This window comes from Hemitrygon akajei, chromosome 14 (assembly GCF_048418815.1).
Source record: "Hemitrygon akajei chromosome 14, sHemAka1.3, whole genome shotgun sequence".
NCBI classification, from domain to species: domain Eukaryota; kingdom Metazoa; phylum Chordata; class Chondrichthyes; order Myliobatiformes; family Dasyatidae; genus Hemitrygon; species Hemitrygon akajei.
In genome coordinates, this window is record NC_133137.1 from 88577502 (window position 1) to 88603782 (window position 26281).

Genomic DNA, 26281 nt, shown 5'->3' on the forward strand with positions numbered 1-26281 from the left:
ACCACACCAGGCAGGGCGTTCCATGCACCCAACAGTCTCAGTTTAAAAAAAGACTACCTCTGACTTCCCCCTATACTTTCCTCCAATCAAATTGAAGTTATTCCCTCTCCTATTAGCTGTTTTCTGCCCTGGGGAAATGGTGCTGGCTGTCCACCCTACCAATCGTCCTATCATTGTATACATTTCTGTCAAGTCACTTCTCATGCTCCTTTTCAAGAGAAAAGCCCTCACTCCCTCAGCCTTTCCTCACATGACATGCTCTCTAATCCAGGCAGCATCCTGGCACATCTCCTCTGTGCTCTCTCAAGCTCGCACATCCTTCCTATCATGAAGCAACAAGAACTGAACGTAATGCTCCAAGTGCAGTCTAAGCAGAGTTTTATAGAGCTGCAAAATTACCGCGCTGATTTAGTAACTGAGTTGCATTCATTAGCGCATTGGAATGCTGTTCCCTCCAAAGCACAATCAGGGTTTCATTCGAAGGAAGGATCCAACACTGTGGAACCTCATCATTTGGGACATGCTCTTTTCTCAATACCACCATCAGAGAGGAGTTACAGGAGCCTAAAGGCCAATTTATACTTCTGCGTCGAACCTACGCCGTAGCCTGACGCGCACCTCCCCAAAAATGTGACTACGCGTCGCGGCAACGCAGACCGTAACAACTGTGATTGGTCCACTTGGTAGCATCGTGTTTCCTCCTATGCATTTCCGGTTGCTTCTTCTTCTCCACCATTTTCGAATTGAGAGAGAAGAGAGAAGAAGAACGTGAGTTGGAAAATGGACCAAACTGAGGAGAGGTTAATTGAGGAAGTCCAAAAATATGTACATACGAACATGAAGAAACTCAACACAGTAGCATAGAAACCCCACCGCCAACTAGCGTTTTGGCAGTGAATTGCAGAGCGACGCAGACACACCAACGCAGAAGTGTAAATGCTCACAACGGTGTAGGCCACTTGCGTAGGCTACAGCGTAGAGCCTAAGCAGAAGTATAAATCAGCCTTGAAGACCCACACTCAACCACTCAGGAACAACTTCTTCCGCTCTATCATCAGATTTCTGAATGGTCCATGAACTACCTCCTTTTTGTAATGTATAACTAATTTGTAACCTATAATGTAATTTATAACAACAACACACACAAAATGCTGGTGGAACACAGCAGGCCAGGCAGCATCTATAGGGAGAAGCGCTGTCGACGTTTCAGGCCAAGACCCTTTGTCAGGACTAACCGAAAGGAAAGATAGAAAGCTTATTATCTTTCCTTTCGGTTAGTCCTGACGAAGGGTCTCGGCCCAAAACGTCGACAGCGCTTCTCCCTATAGATGCTGCCTGGCCTGCTGTGTTCCACCAGCATTTTGTGTGTGTTGTTGTTTGAATTTCCAGCATCTGCAGATTTCCTCGTGTTTGCTATGTAATTTATAACGTCTTTGCAATGTACCGCTGCCACAAAACAGGCGATTTCACGTCTTCTGAGACAATGATAATGAACCTGAATCTGAAGCCCGTGAGCTTGGCATGCCTGGACGCTGGCTACGTGTGACACACGTGTGGAGTTTGGCAGACATAGAGTATTCATACAGAAGCAAAACCATGGGGAACGACACAAATCTGAGCAGGTGTCATAACATCATAAGGTATAGAAGCATGATTAGGCCATGCAGTCCATCAAGTCTTCTGCACCATTTCATCATGACAACCTTCTCTCTCCCTTAACCCCCTTGGAATTTAAGAATCTATCAATCTCCATCTTAAATGCAAGCAATGACTTGGCCTCCACAGTTCCCTGTGGCAATCATACCCTCAGATTCACCACCCTCTGGCTGAAGAAATTCCTCCGCATCTCAGTTCTCACCCAGACAGTTTCCCTCTCTTCTTGTTTGCCCCCACCTATCACCCAACACTCACTGTCTGCCAGCTCCAACCTTTCCCCACATCCCACATCATGGCTGCTCCTCCCCGTCTATCACAGCCCAATCCTAATGAAGGGTCTCAGCCTGAAATGGCAACTGTTTATTCCCCTTCATAGATGCAGTTTGACCTGCTGAGTTCCTCCAGTATTTTGTGTGTGTTGCTCCAGCTACCACAGGTCAGCCCCTCCCCTGCCTCTCAGCTCAGAGGCGGAGGCGGAGTGAAATTAAGATGGCGCTAAACGGCGACTCCTTTGCTTGCATCTTTGGAAACAACTCTATTTCCATCTTTAATATCAATATTTTTCCCTTTCAGGGTTCTTTTGAAGACCCTAACCTGGAGTTACACGCTGACTTTGGTTCTTTGCGGGAATGGGACCCGTTCTCGGGTGTCAGGACTGGCCGTTGTTCGGCACGCCAAGGGCTCGGCCTGAGAGTCTGGCTTGTATTTGGAAGCCTAAGATCTCGGGACTGTGGAGACGGGCAGATTGAGGGTTGGTGTCACGGCAGGAGACCCTTGTGTCGTCGGAGTCGGAAAAGCTTCCAATCTTCAGGCGCAGAGCTCGGAAAAAGCGACGAAACGGACTTTTAACATCGTAAACCAGTGAGTTGTTTGTTATCTCTCCCCGCTCGCTGGGAAAACGGAGACACCTCCCTCTCCCTTGTTAGGGAGAGAGGGAACCTGTGGTATGTCGAATGCCGGTGTGAAACGCGCAGACTTTGGGGTAACTGCAAGCCTGTGTCTTTGCTATTGCCTTGCTCACACTTGAGTGTGATGTTTGCTTTTTTTTTGCCAGTTTGGGGAGTGGGGGATCATTGCTCGCTGACGCTTATGCACGGGAGGGGGGAGCTGGGGGGACTTTGGGGTTCTCACGTTTAACTGTCGTTCATTCTCTGGGGCACTTCTCTGTTTTTGTGGATGTTTGTGAAGAAAAAGCACTTCAGGATGTATATTGTATACATTTCTCTGACATCAAATTGGACCTTTGAACCTTTATACTGGCTATCACCCCTCTCCACTCTCAGTCCTGAGGCAAGGTCTCAAACCAAAATGTTAACACTTCCTAAGCCCTCACCACCCCCACCCCCCTCCCCCATAGCAGCTGCTGCTCGAGGTGATGAGTTCTCCCAACAATTTGTTCTTTGTTCTAGATTGAGCATCTACGGACAAAGGTTCAAAGGTTCAATTTTTTATGGCGCAGTATGCATGTACAATACAACTCTGATATTTGTCTTCTCCAGATAGCCACTAGATACCGAAAAACCATGGGTGATGCTGAAAGAAAAGACATCAACTCCACCCTCCCCCCCCATAACCGGCACGAAAAGAATAGAAACAAAGCTCACAGACCCCCAAATCCCCCCTCACCAGCAAAAAACAGTCACCATAACAATCAATGACCCCCTACACATAACGATCGCCAACCCTTTACTTGCAGTAAAAATATAGCGACAGTAGCACCAAACTCCCAACCACCCCCCACACATAAAAATTAACAGATCACACACCCACCAATCGTCTACAAGAAAGAAAACAGCAAACATCTGAAGGAAACCAATATAAAACATAGTCCAATAATCACATAAATCTCAGGATATGGGAAACGTCTTTTTGTCTGCATACAAGGAGAGCAGCCGCACAAACTCAGTCCTTCTGTAAAGAGTGACCGCTAACCCAGGCTCGAACACCACAGATCCAGGGCCAAACACGTTGATCGACCGCCGACCATCTTTGTTGGGTGTCAACACTGACCCCACCACATTCACCTCGACGGTTCAATCTTCCTCACCACTTCGAGATGGAGCCGTTCATGATCCTGCACCTTGTCTCTGGTCTTTTCCATGAGTCATCTTGTGCTCTGGGACCTTTTCGGACCCCACCCGTCTCTGATCTCCAAGAGGCAACTCCCCAGACACAGCGCAGTGCTGGATCCTTCCATCAAGATTCAGATTGTGCGTCACAGGCACCAACAGCTTCTGTAACTCAGACAAGAGTTTTACTTCCGGCGCCGACCTGAGCGGCAGCCTTTTCCAGCTGCTACAATTCAACCGCCAGGACTTAAGAACTTTTTAAAAGCTATTATTAATGCTTTTTGAGATAGTGATTTAGATGCATATCATATTTTTTTACTGAGTTAAGTATTGTATGTAATTAGTTTTGCTACAACAAGTGTATGGGACATTGTAAAAAAGTTGAATTTCCCCATGGGGATGAATAAAGTATCTATCTATCTATCTAAGACAAAAAGAACAAGCAGAAGTTGTAGAAATAGTGAAATAACTGGAAAGATTTTCTGTCTGGAAGATGTCGCCTGAGGAATTGTTGCTCACTGGCACCATCTTGACCGGAAAGATGCTGAGAATAGATCGCACATGTGTAAATGATGTATAATCTATCTAAGTTAAGTTTATAAACAAGAGAAAATCTGCAGACGCTGGCAATCTGAGCCCAAAACGTCAGCTGTACTTTTTTCCATAGATGCTGCCTGGCCTACTGAATTCCTCCAGCATTTTGTGTGTGTTGCTAGCGTAAGTTATGTTTATGTTGTCTTATGTTTGTCCTTGAATGCTGCTGCTGCAGAAAGCTCATTTTTATCAAAACCTCATGGAAACCATTCTATTTGGATGCCTGATGGCTTGTTTTGGCAACTGCTCTGCATGTAATTGGAAGAAACTGCAGAGCTGTGCAACAGTTCAGCATATCATTGAAACCAGTGTTCCTCTATGGACTCTGTCCATACTTCATCACTGTACCCAGGCCATGCCTTCTTCTCATTGCTACCATCAAGGAGGAGGAATAAAAGCCTAAAGAGGCACACTCGCTGTTCCAGGAACAGCTTCTTTCCCTCCGCTAAATGGACAGTGAACCCGTGAACACTTTTTTTTGTTCTCTTTTTCAATACTTACTTAATTTTATATATATGACAAATTTCATGACATATGCTGGTGATATTAAACCTGATTCTGATCGTGCCTCAGTAAAGCAGCCAGAATAATTTAAATAATTTAAAACTCCACCTACCCTGGGTATTCTTTCTTCTCTCCTCCCCCTTAGGAAATGAGATAGAAAAGTCTGAAAGCATGAGCCAGACTCAAAGTCAGCTTTTATTCACCTGATATAAGAATCCTGAATCCTCTAGACTCTTGAATGGACCTCTTGCACAATAAGATGAACTCTTGATCTCACAAGACCTCATTATGATCTTCCACCTTATTGTCAGCCTGCACTGCACTTTCTCTGTAGCTGTTACACTTTATTCAGCATTGCCATTGTTTTATCTTGTTCTGGACAGTATGCAAGAAAAGGTTTTCACTGTATTTTGGTGCATGTGACAATAATAAACCAATACCAATAGCTCTGAGTCAGGTCCAAAGTGATCAGGAATGAATAAGTGAAACTGGTGATGCCATGTCCAAACATGACGGCCAATGTTTGAGCGAGAAGAAGTAAGCGAGCAAGGGCGCAGGACGTGTGCGCTCTGGAAAGCTTGCATGGAGCAAAAAGGCTTTGTGAATGGGGAGAGCATGAAAGGAACTTGCTTGGGCACAGGCAACTGTTCTAAGAACTTGAGAAGATGGCGCTTAGTGGGGTGCCAATGGAATTTTGGTTAAAATAGATTCTATGGATGGTCAAGGTAGAGAAACCAGATAGAAGCAGATTGAAGGTGACATGGAGGAAGCTTCTGGCAATAGAAGGGGCAGCACAGTAGCATAGCCAGTTGTCATAATGCTATTATAATGCAGCGACTCAGGTTCAATTCCTATCACTGCCGTAAGGAGTTTGTACGTTCTTCCCGTGACTGAGTGAGTTTCCTCGGGGTGTTCCGGTTTCCTCCCACAATTCAAAGACTTGCAGGTTGGTAGGTTAATTGGTCAGATGGTTAATTGGGCAACACAGACTTATGGGCCTGATAGGGCCTGTTACCATGTTGTATCTTTACATAAGCAAAATCGTAGACCGTTGAATATGCACTGGTGGGCTACAAACCATCTTCTACGGAAGATAAGATGTACTTGAGAAAAATGCAGCTCTGTTAGTTTCCTGAGTTCTGACAGAGCTCAGTTTTCGAAAGGGTTTTTTAGATGCTGTTACCACGGCAACACTTAGTCAGCTGGGCAGTTAATAAGAGCCTGGGGACAAATATAGGCAGAATGAAGGGCACAGGTGAGTGTGCATCAAGCTTCAAGCAATCAAGGGCCATTTCATAAATACATTTCTCCTAGAGAGAAGATTTTTGTAATATTTTTCACGTGATCCAAAAGAGAACAGAAAATCATCGCTGGAATGAATGTCAGAGCTGCAGGCAAGCCCCAACCAGAGAGGTCTTTCAGATTTACGTTTGTCAACGCCATGGAAGAGTATGATATACGCTGCTGCTCAAAGTAACCTGGAGGTTTCGGATACGGTGCCGTGTGCAGACAAAGTGAGTGAAGGGCAGGCGAATGTCTCGGGAGATTACAGACAAGCCGGAGATGCTGTAATTGACTCGCCTCCATTTCCAAACGATGCCCCAAAACGTTTCACAACCAGTATAGTTGGGGTGCAGATGGTCTGTGCACAGCCAGCTCCCGCACGTTGCATTTTAGTCATGCCCAGATAACCCTGGTATGCTCATTGAGACCATATAGGAGCGGAGTTAGGCCATTCAGCCCATTGAGTCAGCTCTGCCATTCCATCATGGCTGATTTGTTATCTCTCTCAACCCCATTCTCCTGCTTTCTCCCCATAAACTTTGACGCAATTACTAATCAAGAACCTGTTATCTTCTGCTTTAAACATACCCAATGACTTGGCCTCTGCAACCATCTGTGGCAATAAATTCCATAAATTCACCACACTCAGGTGAAAGAAATTCCTCCTCATCTCTGTTCTAAAGGAACGTGGTAACAGCATCTAGTACAGTATTCTGAGACTGTAGCCTCCGGCCTAGGCTACAGGAAACATCCACATCCATCTATCTAGACCTATCAATATCAATAGCCTTCTTAACTCCAGTGAGTTTGGAACATTGGGACATAAGTATAAGAGTCTGGTCCCTCTCTTATTGGAAAGATATCACAGTTGGAACCAGCACTTAAGTGCCACCACAAAGGAATCATGACAGCACTTCCACTTTCTGAGAAGTTTACTTAGATTCAGCATGTCACCAAAAACGTTGACAAACTTCTATAGATGCACAAAGCATCTGCTTTAGAAACAACAATTCCCAGGAATGGAAAAGTCTACAGAAATTGATGGATACAACCCAGTCCATCGCGGACAAAGCCCTCCCTATCGTTGAGTACATTTACATGGAACACTGCCACAAGAAAGCGGCCTCCTTTGTCAAGGACCCCCACCATCCAGGCCATTCTCTCGTCTTGCTACTACCATCAGGCAGCAGGTACAGAAGCCTTAGGTCCCACATCAAGAAGTTCAGGAACAGTTATTACCTTACAACCATCAGGTTCCTGAACCAGCATGGATAACATCACTCACCACAACTCTAAAATGATTCTACACCTACACTCACTGCCAGGGTCTCTACAACTCATGTTATCAGTATTATTTATATAATTTGCACAATTTGTCTTCCATTGCACAGTGGTTGTTTGTCAGTTTTGTTTATGCATGTTTTTACAATAAATTCAAATGTATTTCTTTATTTTTCTATAAATGCCTGCAAGAAAAGGAATCTCAGGGTAGCCTATGATAAGAAATACTGTGTGTATTTTGATAACTAATTTACTTTGACTCTGAAGTTGAGGCTTTGGAGAGGGTGCAGAAGAAGTTTATCTGGATACTGCCTGGATTTGCTAGGAGAGATTGGACACACTTGGGGTGTTTACTTTGAGGTGGCAGAGGCTGAGGGGAGTCCTGATGAAGTTTTATAGATTATGCGAGGCATAGTTATGGTAGACAGCTGGTATCTGATTGTCCCGGGGTTGAAACGTCTAAAATAGAGAGCATGCATTTACGGTGAGAGCTGGTACGTTCAAAGGAGATGTGTGGGGCAGGATTTTTTTTAGAGCTGTAGGTGTCTGAAACAGACAGGGGGAAGGGGCAGATGCAATAGAGGTGTTCAGGAGTATCTTCGATAGACACATGAAATGCAGAAAATGGAGGGATTGGGACATTGTGCAGGCAGAAGGTATTAGCTTAGTTTGGCATTGAATTACTAGTTCAATTTGTTTGGCTCGACACTGTGGTCTAAAAGGCCTGATCCTGTACTGTACCATACTATGTTCCATTCTAGTACAGTATTGAAACAGGCCCTTCAGCCCACAATGTCCAGTCTAACCAGGTTGCTATTATGCTTCTACAGGGGAAAAGGGGATTGAGTTAACTGGGAGCCAGCACGGACCAGCGGGCTGAACAACCTCTCCTATCCCCTAATATATCCTCTTGGAATATTGTCAAAAAAAATTTTAAGGCTTATTTGCCCATCTGCATCACTCCTATTTCTCTGTAATAGGTCTGTATCCTTAATACAGCATGGACACAGGCCTTTTGGCCCAACCAGTCTGTGCTACCTATTGCTTATTGAAGTGCCTGTCTAAATGTCTCTGAAACAAAGTGATTGTATTAGCTACACTACCTCCTCTGGCAGCAATTTCCAGATATCAAATACTCAATTAAAAAGCTTACCCCCCAATACTCTCATTAACCCTTTAACCTCATTCACCACTACTCTGAACTGATTCTACGATTTGCAGACTCACTTTCAAGGACACTTAACCACTCATGTTCTCGATATTATTTTTTCTTTGCACAGGTTATCTACTTGTGCACATTAGTTTGTCAGTCTCTGTCTGTTCGGGTATAGTTTTTCAGAAATTCTATTGTATAAGATGTTGAGAGGAGTTGATCGTGTGGATAGTCGGAGGCTTTTTCCCCAGGGCTGAAATGGTTGCCACAAGGGAACACAGGTTTAAGGTGCTGGGGAGTAGGTACAGAGGAGATGTCATGGGTAAGTTTTTTACTCAGAGAGTGGTGAGTGCGTGGAATGGGCTGCCGGCAATGGTGGTGGAGGCGGATACGATAGGGTCTTTTAAGAGACATTTGGATAGGTACATGGAGCTTAGGAAAATAGAGGGCTATGGGTAAGCCTAGTAATCTCTAAGGTAGGGACATGTTCGGCACAACCTTGTGGGCCGAAGGGCCTGTATTGTGCTGTAGGTTTTCTATGTTTCTATGTATTTGTGTCTCTATAAATGCCTGCAAGAAAATGAATCCCAGGATAGTATATGGTATGTACTTTGATTATAAATTTACTTTGAACTTTAACTGGATATTTCTGTTAACATTAGGACCATGAGCCAGTGTTAAAGTGTAATGCTTGCATTGAGTAAATTGTTAAGTTGGTTTATTACTGTCATATGTACTGAGGTACAGTGAAAATAATTGTTTTGCATGGCATCCATAAAGATCATTTCTTCACATTTGTGCATTGAGGCAGCACAAAGGAAACAATAGAATAATTGAGAATGAAGTCTCACAGTCACAGACAAAGTAGAGTGCAGACAGACATAAAGGTGCAAGGCCTTAACAAGGTAGACTGTGAGGTCAAGAGTAGAGTCTTATCGTACATGGGTACTTTTCAACAGTCTGATAACAGGGGGTAGAAGATGTCTGTGAGCCTGATTGTACATGCTTTTGGATCTTGTGCCCAATGGGAGTGGGGAGACGAGAGAATATACGGGGTGGGTGAGGTCTTTGATTACATTGGATGCATTCCTCGGGGTGTGAAACGTGTAGAACATTTGCTGATGAATATGGATTTCTGCAGTGCATCTAAAAAAGGTTGGTGAGGGTTAAATGGAACATGCTGAATTTGTTTAGTACCCTGTGGAACTGGTGAGCCTTCTTGGCTGTGGCATCTGGAGTATTTTCAGTATTTGGAGTACTCCCTTGTTTATCACTTGGTGAACCCAGCAACATAACATCTTCCGTCAATAAAGCTGTGCCAAAAAGGAACAAAGGCTTCACGCAATTTTATTTAAAAATGATGAATGGCACAATTAAAGCACCAAATGCTAGAAACGCTCAGTGGGTCTGGGCTCAGTCAGTCTGTGGAATTCGTTGCCACAGATGGCTGTGGAGGCCTATGTATTGGGTCTATTTAAAGCAGAAGTTAATAAATTCTTGGTTTGTCAGGGGAGAAGGCAGGAGAATGGGGATGAAGAGGATAATGAATCAACCATGATGGAATGGTGGAGAAGATACAATGGGCCGAATGGCCTTATTCTACTCCTATGTCTAATAGTCTTATGTTTCAGGTAGCATCTGTGGAGAGAGAAACAATATTAGTATTCAGGTCAGTGACCTTTGATCAGAATGGCTTCTGTCATGATAGATTTCAGGAAGGAGATATTGCTCTTTCTTTGATGTCTTATCAGCAAGAATGGATCTGTTTACACCATCTGTCATCATTTCCCACCAAGGAACTTCTTTCAAAGGAAGCTTCATGAATTTTGATTCTGCTCCAATGCGAATGAGTTGCAGATCTCAACATAATTAGGAACCAGATATTTTATTTATTACTGCTCGCTTGGAATCCCCCTACTGGTCCAGCAGTTCCTGTGTTATGCAAATTCTGGGTTCTCACAATGCCAGCTCAGGTATGTGGAACAAAACTCCTTCCTGTGGCCCAAACCAGAGGAATTTCAATCAGAGGTTGACATGTTTTTGATTAGTAAAGGAATCAAATGATGCAGGAGAATGGGATTGAGAGGGATAATAAATCAGCCATGATGGAATGGCGGTGCAGACTCGATGGGCTGAATGGCTTACCCTGCTCCTGTATCTTATGGACTTATAATCTTAAGATCCATGTGCTGGTGTTAAACAAGTGGCTGGGATTGCCTGATAAAGTTACACGAAGGTGTTGATGTTGGCCTCTGAAACCATTTCAAATCTGGCCCAAGGCAGAGCTTTCCTGGGAAGAGTTGACAGCTACCGTTATGTTATGCAACCCCAGAAATTAATCGATAGAAACACAGAAGCCCAGGATAACTTGTCAACTTATTTCTTCTTCAGTGAGGTGCTCAGATTTGATGCGGTGGCATAATGCTATATGCCATTCTTGTACATTTACATGTAACCCATAATGTATTATGTAAACAAACAAAGAAATCCTTAATCAAACAATATATTTACAATATTACTCAAGTATTACTGAAATATTAAATACACTATACTCCACATACTCCATGCTGCTTAGCTATACACACCAAATCAATATAGAATGCTTCTCAATTCAATGTATTGCACTCTCTCTCTCCCCCTCTCTCTCCCCCTCTCTCTCTCCCCCTCTCTCTCTCTCCCCCCACTGATGCACCATCAATAACTCTCTGAGACGTGAGGCGAGATATCGGCTTTTATTGACTGGAAGAAAGAACAAGCAGTAGTTGACCACCATACTACATCCTGGAGATTGAGGGCTGGGCTCAGGCCCCAATCGCCTTTATACCGGGGTCTGTGGGAGGAGCCACAGGAGCAGTCTGCGGGGGGGCGTGTCCAGACAGGTATATGTAGTTCACCACACCCACTCTCTCTCTTTCTCTCCCCCCCACTCTCTTTGTCTCTGTCTCTCTCTCCCCCGCTCTCTCTCTCTCCCTCTCTATCTCTCCCACTCTCTCGCTGTCTCTCTCCCTCACTCTCCCTCTCTCCCCTCTCTCTCCCCCTCTCTCTCTCCCCCACTCTCTCTCTCACCTCTCCCCCCACTCTCTCTCTCTCCTCTCTCCCCCCCACTCTCTCTCTCTCCTCTCTCCCCCCACTCTCTCTCTCCTCTCTCCCCCCACACTCTCTCTCTCTCTCTCTCTCTCTCTCTCTCTCTCTCTATATATATATATATATATATATACATATACATAGACATCCATAGCATTGTAAATTTTAATTTGTCCCATTCAGGCCTAAAGAGTTCATCACGGTGAAGGATTTCTTACTCGTGTGGTATAACACCTTTCCTGACAAGATGGATCATTCTGTTCAGCAGGTGAACTTGTGGCTGTGTAAGTCTCTCAAATTCTGGGTCGTCCTCCATGGTGTTTGTAGGAATTGAATCTGGGACTGCAGGAAGTGGTTCCAGCAGCTCTGAAAAACCTTTCTTCTCTCACGTTTGACTCTGCTCTCCTCAACTGATTGATGTGTTGTCTCCCGGTGACTTTGGCCACAATCTCCTCTTTGTCGGAGAGTGCTCCAGTTCTGTCCTTAATCTTTACTAGTACCCATTTTTGATCTCCTCTGTAGTCCCTCACCAGGACTGCTTGTCCAGGAGTGAAACATTGAAATTTCTTTTTTGAGGAGACCTCAATTTGTCTCAGCTGTTTGTCCTGCATACTCCTTCTGAGACGGGGATCCAAGCACGATCGTCAGGGATGACCCAGGAACAGCATAGTGGTGAGTTGTTAGTTGTAGAGTGTATCGCATTGCCATATGCAAAGTGGAAATTGGCGTGCTTCTGATTCAGTGTTAGTGTGGTGTGTTCCGCTAACGTTGATCGAAGTATGTTCTTTCGACACTTACAAACCTTTTGCCAGGCCATTTGTAGCTGGGTGGTAAGGTGCAGATGCTATATGACCTATTCCATGCACTTTCGGGAATTACTGTACTTGCTCTGCACCCATTGTGGTCCGTTATCATTGACTAAGTGCTCTGGAACACCAGTCCTTGAGAAAATGCTTCTCAACACAACAACACAGCACAAGGCTGTAGTGGAGGCTATTGGGAACACTTCTGGCCACTTTGTAGCTAGATTCACTGCTACTAAGAAATCTGTGCCAATAAATGGTCTGAAAAAAATCCACATAAATCCATGACCTGGAAAATGCAGGCTATTCTCAGGGATGGAGCAGTGTTGCTCTTGGCATCTTCTGGACACGTTGGCATCTTGAACAGTCCATGGCAAGCTGCTCGATCTGCTGATCTATCCCAGCCCACCAGACTTCAGATTTCATTTTGACCACATCCAGATGACCAGTTTCATCATACATCAACTCTCAATCTCCAAATAAGGAAACCCCCATCAAAGGCAAGTTTGTCCTAGCACTGGTAAAAATGAGGGAACTGTGATTTCTGCTGCACATTGCACCCATTTTGGTTTTCCATGTAGGCTTGAGACAGTGTGGGGTCTTTTCTGGTTTCCCTTTAGATCTCAGGGAGATTTTCAATTTGCATACGGGAGAATAGGTCAAGAGGAATAAATTTGAAAATTTTCCAAGGGTAAACGAGACAATCCATCAGCATTTCTATTATTAGTTGTCCTCTTGAATTCGATCTTGTAATTGTGTCCTCCAAGAAATAGAGCCCAGCTCTGTATCTTTGCTGCTGCTGTTAGTGGAACATCCTTCTGTGAATTGAAGATGGACACTAGTGGATTGTGATCAGGAATAAGAATAAATTATCTCCCTTAAAAGGTACTGGTTGAAGTGTTTCACACCCAAACCAAACTCTCTGTCAATCTATGCATAATTTTTCTTCGTTGCAGTAAGGGAGTGTGATGAAGTAGGCTATGGGAAATTCACTTCCAACAATCATGACATCTAACATGATGGCACCTGTATCATAAGGCAAGGTGCTACAGGCGAGCTTCACTAGATGATGTGCATCTTAACGTGTGATTATGGTGCCTAATGTCCACATTTCCTTTGTCTTTTGGAAAGCCACCTCACACTGCTTTGTCCATTGCCATCTCTTCCCTATCTGTAGTAATGAACTCCCTCCAGAAATGTTTGCAAAGATATTGTCTATCCTGGGCAGAGGGTATTGATGTCCTGGCAGACCCACCCTTCTTGGTTACTGGGCCCACTGACATTGTTCATGGGCTTCACTCAACCTTGGAAGGAATTACTTCAGGCTCCTTGAGATCTAGCTCACTGGCTACTTTATCACAGATGGTAGAACAACCCTGATGGGCTTTGTAAAGCTTGGGTGTGACATTTTCATTTAACACTATTTAGCCCTTGATATGATTGAGTTTTTCAATGCCATTCTTGAACACTGCTGCTGCAACATCTGGTACCTTTCTTATTTGATTTTCAGTTGACTTTATTGCAGGGGATGTGGCATGCAAATGGTGAATGGATCTCCAATCAAGTTGTATTTGTCTCAACTAATCATATCCCCACAATGCTGGTCCTCCTGTTTTTTTCCACGTACAAGCCCAATGTGGCTTGTTGGTTGTTGCATTTCACTGTTACAAACATCATTCCCACAGGAGTTATCTTCCCTTCAGTATAACTTCTTAGTTGCTTATCTGCAGGCTTCAGTTCAGTATCTTCGAAATGCCGTTCAAACACATTTTATTAATTTGCCATTCACTTCTCGTTTAATCCATATTACATGTCTCCTGTTAGTTTTCACATGGTAAATCTCAAGTCTACTCAGTCCTGCATCGCTTTCATCATTATCAGATTTTTCATCAACAGTACGCAGATTAGTGCTCTTTTCAAAACTGCAACTTGACTTTTTATCTTTTTCTCTTTCCTTTCTGTCTGCCCAAAATGCTCTTGGTATATGTCCTACTTTGTTGCATTTTATGCAAGTTTCACCTTTGAACCGGCATTGGTCTGGTGTATGTGAGATCCTGCTTCCATGATAACACAATTCATTCACCCAGTCAAGTTTCTGGTTGGACACTACAATTTTGTTCATGCTCACTTTCATTCCTGATTGCAATTCAATTGCATCTCTGGTCATTGTTTCCATTGATACAATGATTTCAACTGCTCTTTTGAATGTGAGTTGTGCTTCAGTTAGGAGCTATTTTTAATTTTTTTTTTGCAAGATTCCACAAGCTAAACAATCTCTCAATGCAGCATTAAGCTTATCAGTGGATCAGCAATACTTGGAAAATGTCTTCAATTCAGCTGCAAAAGCTGGAACGGACTCTCCTTCCTTTGAACTCTGCTAATGAAACCTAAAGTATTCTGCAAACAACAATGGTTTTGGTTCTAAATATTCCTGAAGTACATCAATGGTATCAGCAAAGCTCACTCTGTCTGGTTTTGGTTGGAGCAGTTAAACATCTAAGCAAACCATGCTGTTCTCCTTCTTGCACTCAACAAAACTGATACTTGTTTCTCATCGATTATTTCATTTGCTCCAAAATACTACTCAATGTATTATTCAGTATACATCATCCAGCTTCTGTTGTGCAATTTAATATGTATCTATCTTTCCAAGGTATCCAGCAATTTCTGCTTCTTTTTTATAATTATTATCACTCGTTACTCACCGTTTATAAATCTGTGAATTTCATCCACTTCCTGGCTTTTTTTTTAACTCGAACGTCTCTCTCCCCTTTCCAAAGAAAAGCATGCTGCACTTCATCAGTAGGTAGTCATCTTGGGTTTGTTTTAAAAATTTCCTTGTTGCCACTGTTATGGTTTGTAACTCAAGAAGTTAACTGAAGTAAAAACACAGGAACCCGGGATAACTTCTCTACTCAGTTTTTCTTTAGTGAGGCGTATGTTTACAATATTACTCAACTATTAATAGGCATCCGTTAGTCTCGAGAGACCATGGATTTGCGCCTTGGAAGGTTTTCCAGGGTGCAGGCCTGGGCAGGGTTGTATGGGAGACCAGCAGTTGCCCAAGCTGCTAGTCTCCCCTGTCCACACCACCGATGTTGTCCAAGGGAAGGGCACTAGGACCCATACTTGGCACCAGTGTCATCACAGAGCAATGTGTTGTTAAGTGCCTTGCTCAAGAACACAACACACTGCCTCAGCTGAGGCTCGAACTAGTGTCCTTCAGATCACTGGACTGATGCCTTATCCACTAGGCCACGTGCCAACACAACTCAACTATTACTGAAATATTAAATACATTACAGTTACCTCAGGTTTTTTTGCTTTGCTAATTCTTTGAAGTCTCTGGAAAGGCTTAAAAGCACCTGCACCAGATATCACCAATATGGAAGAAACAATGATTGGTAATTGGGTAAAGACCATAAGACCATAAACCTTTCCCTATACCTCAAGTCCTCAATTCCCACCAACATCCTTGTACAGAAAAACTTCTCTGTACTCTTTCAATATTATTGATAACTTTCCTATTGGTAGGTGACCAAAGCTGCACACATTATTCCAAATTAGGCCCCACCGCTGTCTTGTACAACTTCAATGCCACGTTCAAGGAATTATGGATCTGTATTCCAAGACCTCTGTTCTATTGCACTCCTCATTTCCATTTGGACCTGAAATGCCATTTCCATTTGGACCTGTAGATTGAGAGTTAGAGTAATACAGCATGAAAACAGACCCTTCAGCCCATCGAGTCTGCGGCCAATCATAATGCTGACACTACACTCAGTACGGCAATTTTGTATTCTCCCAATATTCCCACCAAATCTCCAGCTGGCATGGCACAACGGTGTAGCGGTTAGCGTAATGCTTTACAGCACCTGCGATCGGAAGATCGGGGTTCAATCCCGCTACTGCCTGTAAGGAGTTTGCATGTTCTCTCGATGACTGCATGAGTTTCCTCTGGGTGCTCCGGTTTCCTCCCACGTTCCAAACTGAGTATCTAGTTTGTATTCAATGAGCAATTCAGTGTTATGGTAAGTGAAGATGCCCACGCTGGTTCGGGAGCGTAATAACTGTTCCTGAACCTGGTGTTATGGGACCTCAGGCTCTTGTACCTCCTTCCCGATGGCAGCAGCGAGAAGAGAGCATGGTCTGGATAGTGGGAGTCTTTGACAATGGATTGGTTGCATCACGATCTGATTCTGTTTGGTATGGAGGCTCCAATGCAGGGGATCAAAAGAGGCTGAAACTCCATCATGACCACAACCTCCACATTATGAAAGATGGTGGCCAGCTAAATAGTTAATAGAAGAGGTAGGTAGCAATTAATCTGAAATTGAAGAATTTAATGCCATCGGATTGCAGACTACCCATGTGAAATATGAGGTGATGTTCCACTAGTTTTCTTTTAGCCTCACTAGGCAAGCTCAAGTTCAAGTGTATTGCCATCTGACTGTACATATACACAATGAAGCGAAACAATTTCCTTCCGGACCACGGTATGCCCACAAAGCACACAACACACAGCGCATAAACCAAAATATTACCATAAATAAATTAACAAAATACAATTCAAAATGCACGCAGTGCACAGCACAGATAAACAGTAGATATTACAATAAACAGCCGGATGACCTAGTGATGAGAGCTCAGTGCTGGCAGTAGAGGAGGGAGGACAGGCATGTCAATGTGGGAATGGGAAGGGAATTAAAATGGTCGGTAACTGGGATCTCCAAACGGCAATGGGAAACTAAACATTTATTTTCCATCAGCACTCTGATCTCAAGGTGTGGGTTTTGAATAAGATATTAATTTCAAATACCTCCTACTGTGTCAGTATTAATATGAAAGTTTTTATTTGAATGGTTTAATTCCTCATCTGAAATAGCAAATAGAATTTAAGATGATTGCATTAAGTATATTTAATCCACTGCCTCTTGGCATCATTTCAGAGTCAATATTAACGCTACTTTTTACTATTGGTAATTTTAGATGAATATGTAGTTTTAACACATCAGCAGATAGGCTTGTAAAGAGAGTTTTTAGCATGTTGGCCTTTATAAATCAGAGTATTGGGTACAGGAGTTGGGACGTTGAAGTTGTATAAGACATTGGCCGAATTTGGAATATTGCGTCCATTCTGGTCACCTACCTACAGGAAAGATATCAATAAGACTGAAAAAGTGCAGAGAAAATATACAAAGATGTTGCCAGGATTTGGGGAACTGAGTTAGAGGGAAAGGTTGAATAGGTTAGGACTTTATTCCCTGGAGTACAGGGGAATGAGGGGAGCTTTGGTACAGCCATACAAAATTATGAGGGGTATAGGTGGGATAAATGCAAGCAGGCTTTTTCCACTGAAGTTGAGAGAGACTAGAATGGGAGGCCATAGGTTAGGGGTGAAAGGTGAAATACTTAAGGGGAATATGAGGGGGAACTTCACTCAGGGTGTATTGAGTGAGCTACCGGCAGGAGTGGTGGATGCGGGTTCGATTACAACATTTAAGCGAAATTTGGGTAGGTGTATGGATAGGAGAGATATGGAGGGTTACGGTCCGCATGCAGGCCGATGGAGTAGGCAGAATAACAATTCAGCATAAACTAGGTGGGCTGAAGGGCCTGTTACTGGGATGTACTGTTTTATGACTCTATATCAGTTTCGATAAGCTGTTGAAATTCCATTTCAAACGTTTAATGTTATTTTTTCCGCTAACATTTCTCAACAGAATACCCTAGATGCACACAGTCTGTGATTAACCACAAACAATGTCATAAGAGATTGGCTTGTTATAGATTATAAATAAAATATTAGCTTTCATCCACTAATGTTGCCAACAGTAATTTCTATCCTTCACTATTAGTTCTTCATTATCCTCAATTGCTGAATGAATAATAAAATAGATAGATCTAATGATTTACTAATTGGTTGTTTTATTTGCAGTTCATAAAATCTTGACCCTGACATAATCCACTCATGACAAGTCACTCATAGTTCATCCTCTTGTTTACACAGAACTGCTTGTACAGACTTGAGTTTGAACTGATATTAGGCTATTAGAATTCATTAACCTTCAACTGTTCACTGTCAAATTATCTATTTGTTCTTTTAGTCTCATTTGAAATACTAAGCAGCAGTCAACCTCTGCATCCACACACGGTGGCCACTTTATTAGGTACACCTGTGCTCGTGCTTGTTAATGCAAATATCTAATCAGCCAATCACGTGGCAGCAACTCAATGCATAAAAGCATGCAGGCATGGTCAAGAGGTTCATTTGTTGTTCAGACCAAACATCAGATTGAGGAAGAAATGTGATCTGTGACTTTGACTGTGGAACAATTGTTGGTGCGGGACAGGATGGTTTGAGTATCTCAGAAACTGCTGATCTCCTGGGATTTTCACACACAACAGCCTCCAGAGTTTACAGAGAATAGTGCAAGAAACAAAACGACTGCCCAGAAGGTGCCACTTCTGTGGGTGAAAAGCCTGGTTAATGAAAGAGGTCAGAGAAGAATGGCTCCAGTAACTCAAATAACCATACATTGCAACAACAACAGCGTATCGAACTTTGGATTAGGCAGACTGCAGGATCAGAAGTCCACAAACATCTAGTGAGTGGCCACTTTATTAGGTCAGGGGGTACCTAATAAAGTGGCCACTGTGTGTATGGTCTGATGTCTCAAATGACCGTGTGGTGGAGAAAGTGCGGCCGATTGAATCTGCACTAGGCACTTCCACCAAGAGCCATTTCCTGTCCCTTTCTTCCCCAATTCCATGCCAACACCCCCAACCCCTTCAAAGCTTTAATTATTTCTGAACCTAGTCGTGTTGCCTTGCGAGGCAGCACATCGAATGCAACACCAGTTCCATTACGGGGACAGCTCCACCCACCATCAAGGATGTGAGCATGAGACCGTGTCTCAGGAAGTTGGTACCCTCGCCGTCAGAGTCATGCCCCTTTCTCGATGCTGCCATCAGGCAGGGTGTACAGGAGCCTGAAGACACACACCTCAAGGTTCAGCCGCAGCCTTTTCTTCGTTGCCATTGGGTTATGAAAGCCTTACCACTGCCTCTTTCGTACTTGCCTCTCTCACCACCCCTGACAGAGCATTGCAAGTCTTGTTCTCTTTCGTATTTTTTTTTACAGTATATTATAATTTTATTTTATGTGAAATATATGTATTCTGTGTGTGCCTATGTGTCTGTGATGCTGCTGCAAGCAAGTCTATCATTGTACCTGTACCTCACCATACTTCGTCCACATGGCTTGAGAAGGGTAGGTGACAATGGCAATGGAGAAAGTGTCAAACGAGGAGATGGACCTGGTATGGGGAGGGTGGATGGTGAGGTGAGGAGAGGGCGTTTAGGGATTATGATTGGAGATAGTCAGAGAAACAATGAAAAGGGGAGAGACCGGGATGTAAGGACACTCTGGCCTGTGGTTGTGTGAATATTGAGATAAAAGATGGGAATGATCAAGGTTAAGGCAAAGATCTACCAACCCAACAGTCTGGAAAACCCTGCAGAACACAAACAGGACGCAGTGGATGCATCACACATGCATTTCTGCAAGAGACACACACATACGACGCCCTGAAGGATACTCTAATATGCTTGGTAAGTTAACAGGAAACAGTAACAAGCCAAAGAAAATTTTTTAATGCTCCCGAACATTTCTTTATGCAGTTTGGTCACATGATGCTGTATACACAGTCCACTTAGAAGTGGAGCAGTGAGATGCCTCCCCAGTAAACATAAACCAGGGCATCACCCACAGACTGCCAATGAGTGCAAGGTCCATGTTTATAAAGACATCCATTGGGTCAGGCTTGTCCTATAGAGCCACCTAGTGAGCAGAGGTCGAAACTGCATGAGGTTGACCTAGCAAACAGTCTGCACTTCTCTGGGCAACTGTAGCAACGAAAAAATAACATTCTCATGAGCAGACAGATCGTCGAAATAGGAATAGCAAGGCTGTGTTTGTGGGTTCACGGACTGTTCAGAAATCTTATGGTGGAGGGGCAGAAGCTGTTTCTAAAATATTGAGTGTGCGTCTTGTACCAGCTCTCCAATGGTAATAACAAAAAGAAGACATGTCCCGATGGCGAGGGTCGTTCATGATGGTAGATAGATAGATATGTAGAATATTGAACAGTACAACACAGTATGGATCCTTTGGCCCACGATGTAGGGCCAACTTTTTAAACTGCTCCACAATCAATCTAACTGTTCCCTCCTACATACCCCATAACCCTCCATTTTTCTTTCATCCACATGCCTATCTAAGAATCTCTTAAATATCCCTAAAGTATCAGTCTCTACCACCACGCCCAGCAGTGCATTCCAGACACATACCACTCTGTGGAAATAACCTCTCCCTGTCATCTCCCCTAAACGTTCCTCCAATCAAATAACAGTACATCCTCTCGTATTAGCCATTGCCGCTCTGGGAAAAAGTTGCTGGCTGGCCACTCCATCTATGCCTCTTATTGTCCTATATGGTTCTATAAAGTCACCTCTCACCCTCCTGCAATCCAAAGAGAAAAACCCTGTCTCAATCAACCTTTCCTCATAAGGCTTGTCCTCTAATCCAGGCAGTGCCCTGATAAATTTCCCCTATACCCTCTCTAATGTTTCCAAATTCTTCCTACAATGAGGCGGTCAGAACCGAACACAATACTCCAAATGTGGTCTAACCAGAGGTTTATAGAGCTCAAGATTACCTCACAGTTCTTGAACTCAGTCCTCCAACTAATGAAGGTTAACACACCATTTCCCTTCTTAACAACCCTGTCAACTAGGTTGAGAGGGAAAATAAATCGCTGACTAGAGAAGCTTTGTGATTGGTTATCAAATCTATCCATACTATCCTTTGGTCTTAACGGTCACATACTTGCGGATACTTGCATTCAATACGTTGCAATCAGTATCTGTAAGTATGGGACTATTAAGGTCAAAGGATAGTATGGAAAATAAATCAGCCATGACTGAATGTTGGGAAGACTCAATGGGCTGAATAATATCATTCTGCTCCTGTGTATTATGATCTTATGAACTTGAGTGGTAGCTTTCAGGGGTCAGAGGACTTGGACCCCAAGGTCCCTTCGATCCTCCAAACTTCTAAAACTCCTACCATCACTTCGCACTTTTCCATGAATGACAGGCAGATAGATAGGTGGATAGATACAGAGATACAGTGCCTTGAAAAAGTATTCAGCCCCTCAACTACTTTCACATTTTACTGTCTCATTTTCTAAATTTAATATATATTGAAATGGGATTTCTGAACTAATCTACAAAACAATGTGCATCATGTCAAATCAAAAGAAAAATTCCAAAACCTGTCAACAATTTACTAAAAATTGAAAACCAAAAATTGTGAGGCTGAAAAACTATTCATCCCCTTTATAATTACAACACTAACTTTCCTCAGGCGCAATATACTGTATTACCTTACCAACACACCCTATTTGTTGATGTAGAAAACTGGAGGATCACCTATTTTCAATGAATTCATAAGAATACTGTAAATACCCCCTCTCCCTTAAGATCCAACAGTATGGTACATTTTCCACAAACCAATCCAAAATGAAGACAAAGAGCATTCAAGAGAAGTCAAAATCTTCAAACTAAATTTGACCTTCTCTCTACTCAACCTGTTGAACGTCAACTTCTTGAAAGTAAGAGTCGCTTTTATATTCACGGTGACAAATCTGGTAAATTTCTAGTTAATCAGTTGAGGCATTCTAAAGCTAAACAACATATCACAAAGATCCGGAAGGAGAACGGGGATATTACATCGAATCACTCAGAAATCAATGATGTATTTAAAAATTTTTACTCTCGGCTTTATTCCTCTGAATCTCTGAATGAGAATATTTCTGTTGATCTTTTTTTAAATACTCTGAATATTCCTCTGCTTTCATCTGATTTTAAAGCAAAACTTAATGAGCCTTTATCATTAGAAGAAATATCTTTTGCAATTTCTGCACTGTCTTCAGGCAAATCTCCTGGACCTGATGGGTTCCCCGTAGAATTTTATAAATCATTCTCTTCACTCCTTTCTCCTCAGTTACTCTCAGTACTATCTGACTCGCTTAACTATGGTAAATTGCCACCCTCATTTAATGAGGCATGTATTATTCTTTTATCAAGAGAAGTCAGAATAATGATAACAGAGAAGCATAATCAGGAGAAGGGTACAAGACCATCTCAGAAGCACTGAACATACCTCAGTACAATCCAACATGACAAAGCGGAAAAAATATGAAACCGTAGCCATATTGCCTAGGTCAGGTTGGCCCTATAAACTCAGTTGTCAGTCAAGAAAGACACAATAAAAGAGGTTACTGTGATGCAAACAGTCACTGAGTCAGCTGCAGAAGTCAGTGGCTCCAACTGGAGATGCAGTTCATGGCTCCACAATCTCTAAGGCCTTGTACAAAAAGGGTATTTATGGAGAACAGGCGAAGAAGAAGCCCTGGCTTAAAAATTAAGTATATTCTCGCCCATAAAGACTTTGCAAAGCATCATTTAGAAGATACTGTAAAGATGTGGAAGAACGTCTTGCGGTCAAATGAGAATAAAGTGGAACTTCTTGGCCTCAACAGTACGTGGAATATGTGGGATAAATCTAATACAGCACGTCAGCCAGGTAACACCATCCCTACTGTAAGCTATAGTGGAGGTAGCGTCATGCCATCAGTTGCTTTTCAACAACAGGGACTGGAAATCTAATCAAGACTGGTGGGAAGATGAATGCTGCTAAAAACAGAGATCCTAGATGAAAACCTGCTAGCCTCCATCACAAAGCTTAAACTGCAGAGCAAGTTTGTCTTTCAGCAGGGCATCGATCCAAAGCATGCCGCCAGACCAACCATGGAGTGGCTTCAAATGAAGAACATTGATGTCTTTGAGTGGCCCAGTTGGAGTCCTGACCTTAACCAATCAAACATCTCTGGCAAGACCTCAAGATTGCTGTCCATCGCCACTTCCCAACTAACCTGGCACAGCTTGAGAAATTTTGCAAGGAGGAATGGACAAATCTTGCTCCATCACAAAGCTAATAGAGACTTATCCAAAAAGACTACTGGCTGTAATAGCTGTGAGAGTTGGTTCAACTAAGTACTGAACAAAGGGAGATGAATACTTTTGAACTGCTGACATTTCAGTTTTTGAATTTTTAGTTTTTCGTGCTTTCTGTGGAGCCCTACTGTGCAAAAAGGAGCATGGGAATCACAAGTAAGAATTCTCAGTTACATTGATCAAAATCCCTCTTGTAATGCTCATTTATGTGAAAAAAGGGTTGGGGGCTAAATACTTCTACAAGGCACTACAGGCAGTTAAATAGATAGATAGATATATAAATAAATAGATAGTGTATTCAGATTTCTTTTTGCACCATCAAAAAACTTGGGTTAAATACTATCTGTCATGCAATGTAACAGAACAGGATATAAACCTAATTTCTGAGCTTCACGTGGTCTGAGTATTCACTTTAAAGAACAATCTGATCAAGGAAGTGCTTTAAAATTTCCATTGAGCAATTTGCATCTCATCAGTAGAAAACACATAATCAACATACTTTTCCACAACCATCTGCTTCCCTGCATTTGTTTAGTTAGTAAACCATGAGCTCGTAACTTCCAGGGAATAATTCCTGGCTATTTTTGCTCTTTTATCAGGGTGATAAAGGGCTGTTTAGTTTGTTACTTTGCATTGCACTTGATGGAAGTCATAGATGCAGAAGGATGGTCGGGGGCCATGTAGTAATTACCCAATCAAACCTGCCTTTTGTCGAACAGCACAATACCACAGGAACACCAAGTAAAACAAAAGGCGGTTTACCCCTGAGATCAGTGGAAAGTGTCTACGTGTGTGTCAAGGCACCCCACTTCCTTTCTGAATGATATTATGGATTCTACTTCCACCTTTATACCTACTGGACTTTCCACGGTTAAACTTTTCAATCTATCAATCCATTGCATGAAGCAATACCTAAATCCGCCTGTTCTTTTGTTGATGGCTTATATGAATGTCCTTTAGTTATCAACTCTCTGTTCTTAACTCATATTTTCTTAGAAAAACAGTTTTTGGGAGAAACATTACACTTGCTGAAGATGGAGGCTGATATTTATCACTAGCCAGGAGTCTGGTTTCCTCTTGCTTCATCTCTGTGGGAAAATTATCTTCTGCAATTAAGGAAGAATGTTGTCTGTACAGTATTATTAGTCAGGAGTCTATTACCATTGGGCAGGAGCTACAGGAGCCTTAGGTCCCACACCCACAGTTTCAGGAACAGTTATTGCCCTTCTCCTGAACTGGCATGGATAACTTCACTCATCTTAACTCAGAACTGATTCCACAACCTACAGACTCACGTTCAAGGATTCTACAACTCATGTTCACAATATTTTTTTTATTTATTTTGCACAATCTCTCTTCTTTTGCACATTGGTTTACAGTTTGTGTTTATGTACAGTTTTCATAAAATCTATTGTATTTTTAAAATTTTCTTTTAAATGCCTGCAAGAAAATGAATCTCAAGGCCGTATATGGTGAAATACACCCAGTGGACACTTAGTAGGTAACTCCTGCACCTAACGAAGTGGCCACTGAGTGTACGTTCATGGTCTTCTGCTGCTGTAGCCTATCCACTTCAAGGTTCGACATATTGTGCGTTCAGAGATGCTTTTCTGTTCACCACTGTTGTGGTGGTTGTCCATTATGTCCGATGGTGACAGGAGGCCTGTGTGGGAGAATTTCTTAAAGAGGAAAAGCCATTGCACTGGGGCAGTTCCATTCTCCCAACCTCAGAAGTCCAGGTCCAGTGGTACGAACACGTGTCACAAACTGGGGTCTCCCTTGGTTGCAGTGGATGGCTGTGACGCCTCCTGTGCCTTGTCGTGCCCTTCACTCTGCCTGGAGTGTTACAGTGCCACCTTCCTGGCCGTTGGATCTCACAGCAGATCTCATCCACCCAATCTGCCAGAGCTGACTTCACATGTTAGGACAGGCATGGCCCTATCTCACCGCGGTGTGAGGCCACCAACAAACTTCACCTGGTTTGGCCTGTCTGAAAATGGATGTACTGGGGTGTGACTGCTGCATATGCAAGTGGCTACTTGGGGTCACAGATAAGAACTCGGTGTCAGAGACCCCACCCACCCCAGACATTCACTCATCTCTCCTCTCCCACTGGGCAGAAGATACAAAAGCCTGAAAGCACATACCACCAGGCTCAAGAATAGCTTCTATACTGCTGTTATAAGACTACTAAATAGTCCCCTTCTTCTGTAAGATAGACTTTAGACCTCACAGTCTACTTCATTATGGCCTTGCACCTTACTGCCTTTCTGCAATGCACTCTCTCTGAAAGTGCAAAACTTTATTCTGCACTCTGTCGTTAATTTGCTTTGTACTTCCTCAATGTACAGATGTAAAGAAATGACCTGTATGGATAATATGCAAAACAAAGTTTTTATTTTGAGTCCTGTTGAAGTGTCTCACCCTGAAATGTCAACTTTTTATTCAGTTCAAATAGTTGCTGTCTGACCTGCTGAGACCCTCCACACTCTGGATTTCCAGCACCTGCAGAATCTCTTGTTTTAAAGCACTTTTTCTCTCTGTACCTGTGTACATAGAACAATAATAAATCAATAAACCGACTTAAATGGAAGAAAAACAAATAACACTGACAAGCTATGTTTAACGTGAAAATAGAACACCGTGACTTTCAGAAAGGAAGTGGCTATGAAGAATAATCCAGTTCAATCTATACTTCTGTGGCTTGAGAAATATCATCAAATGAGCCCGGCTCAAAGATGTTGCCTCGCCAGGAACATACCGTCTATTTA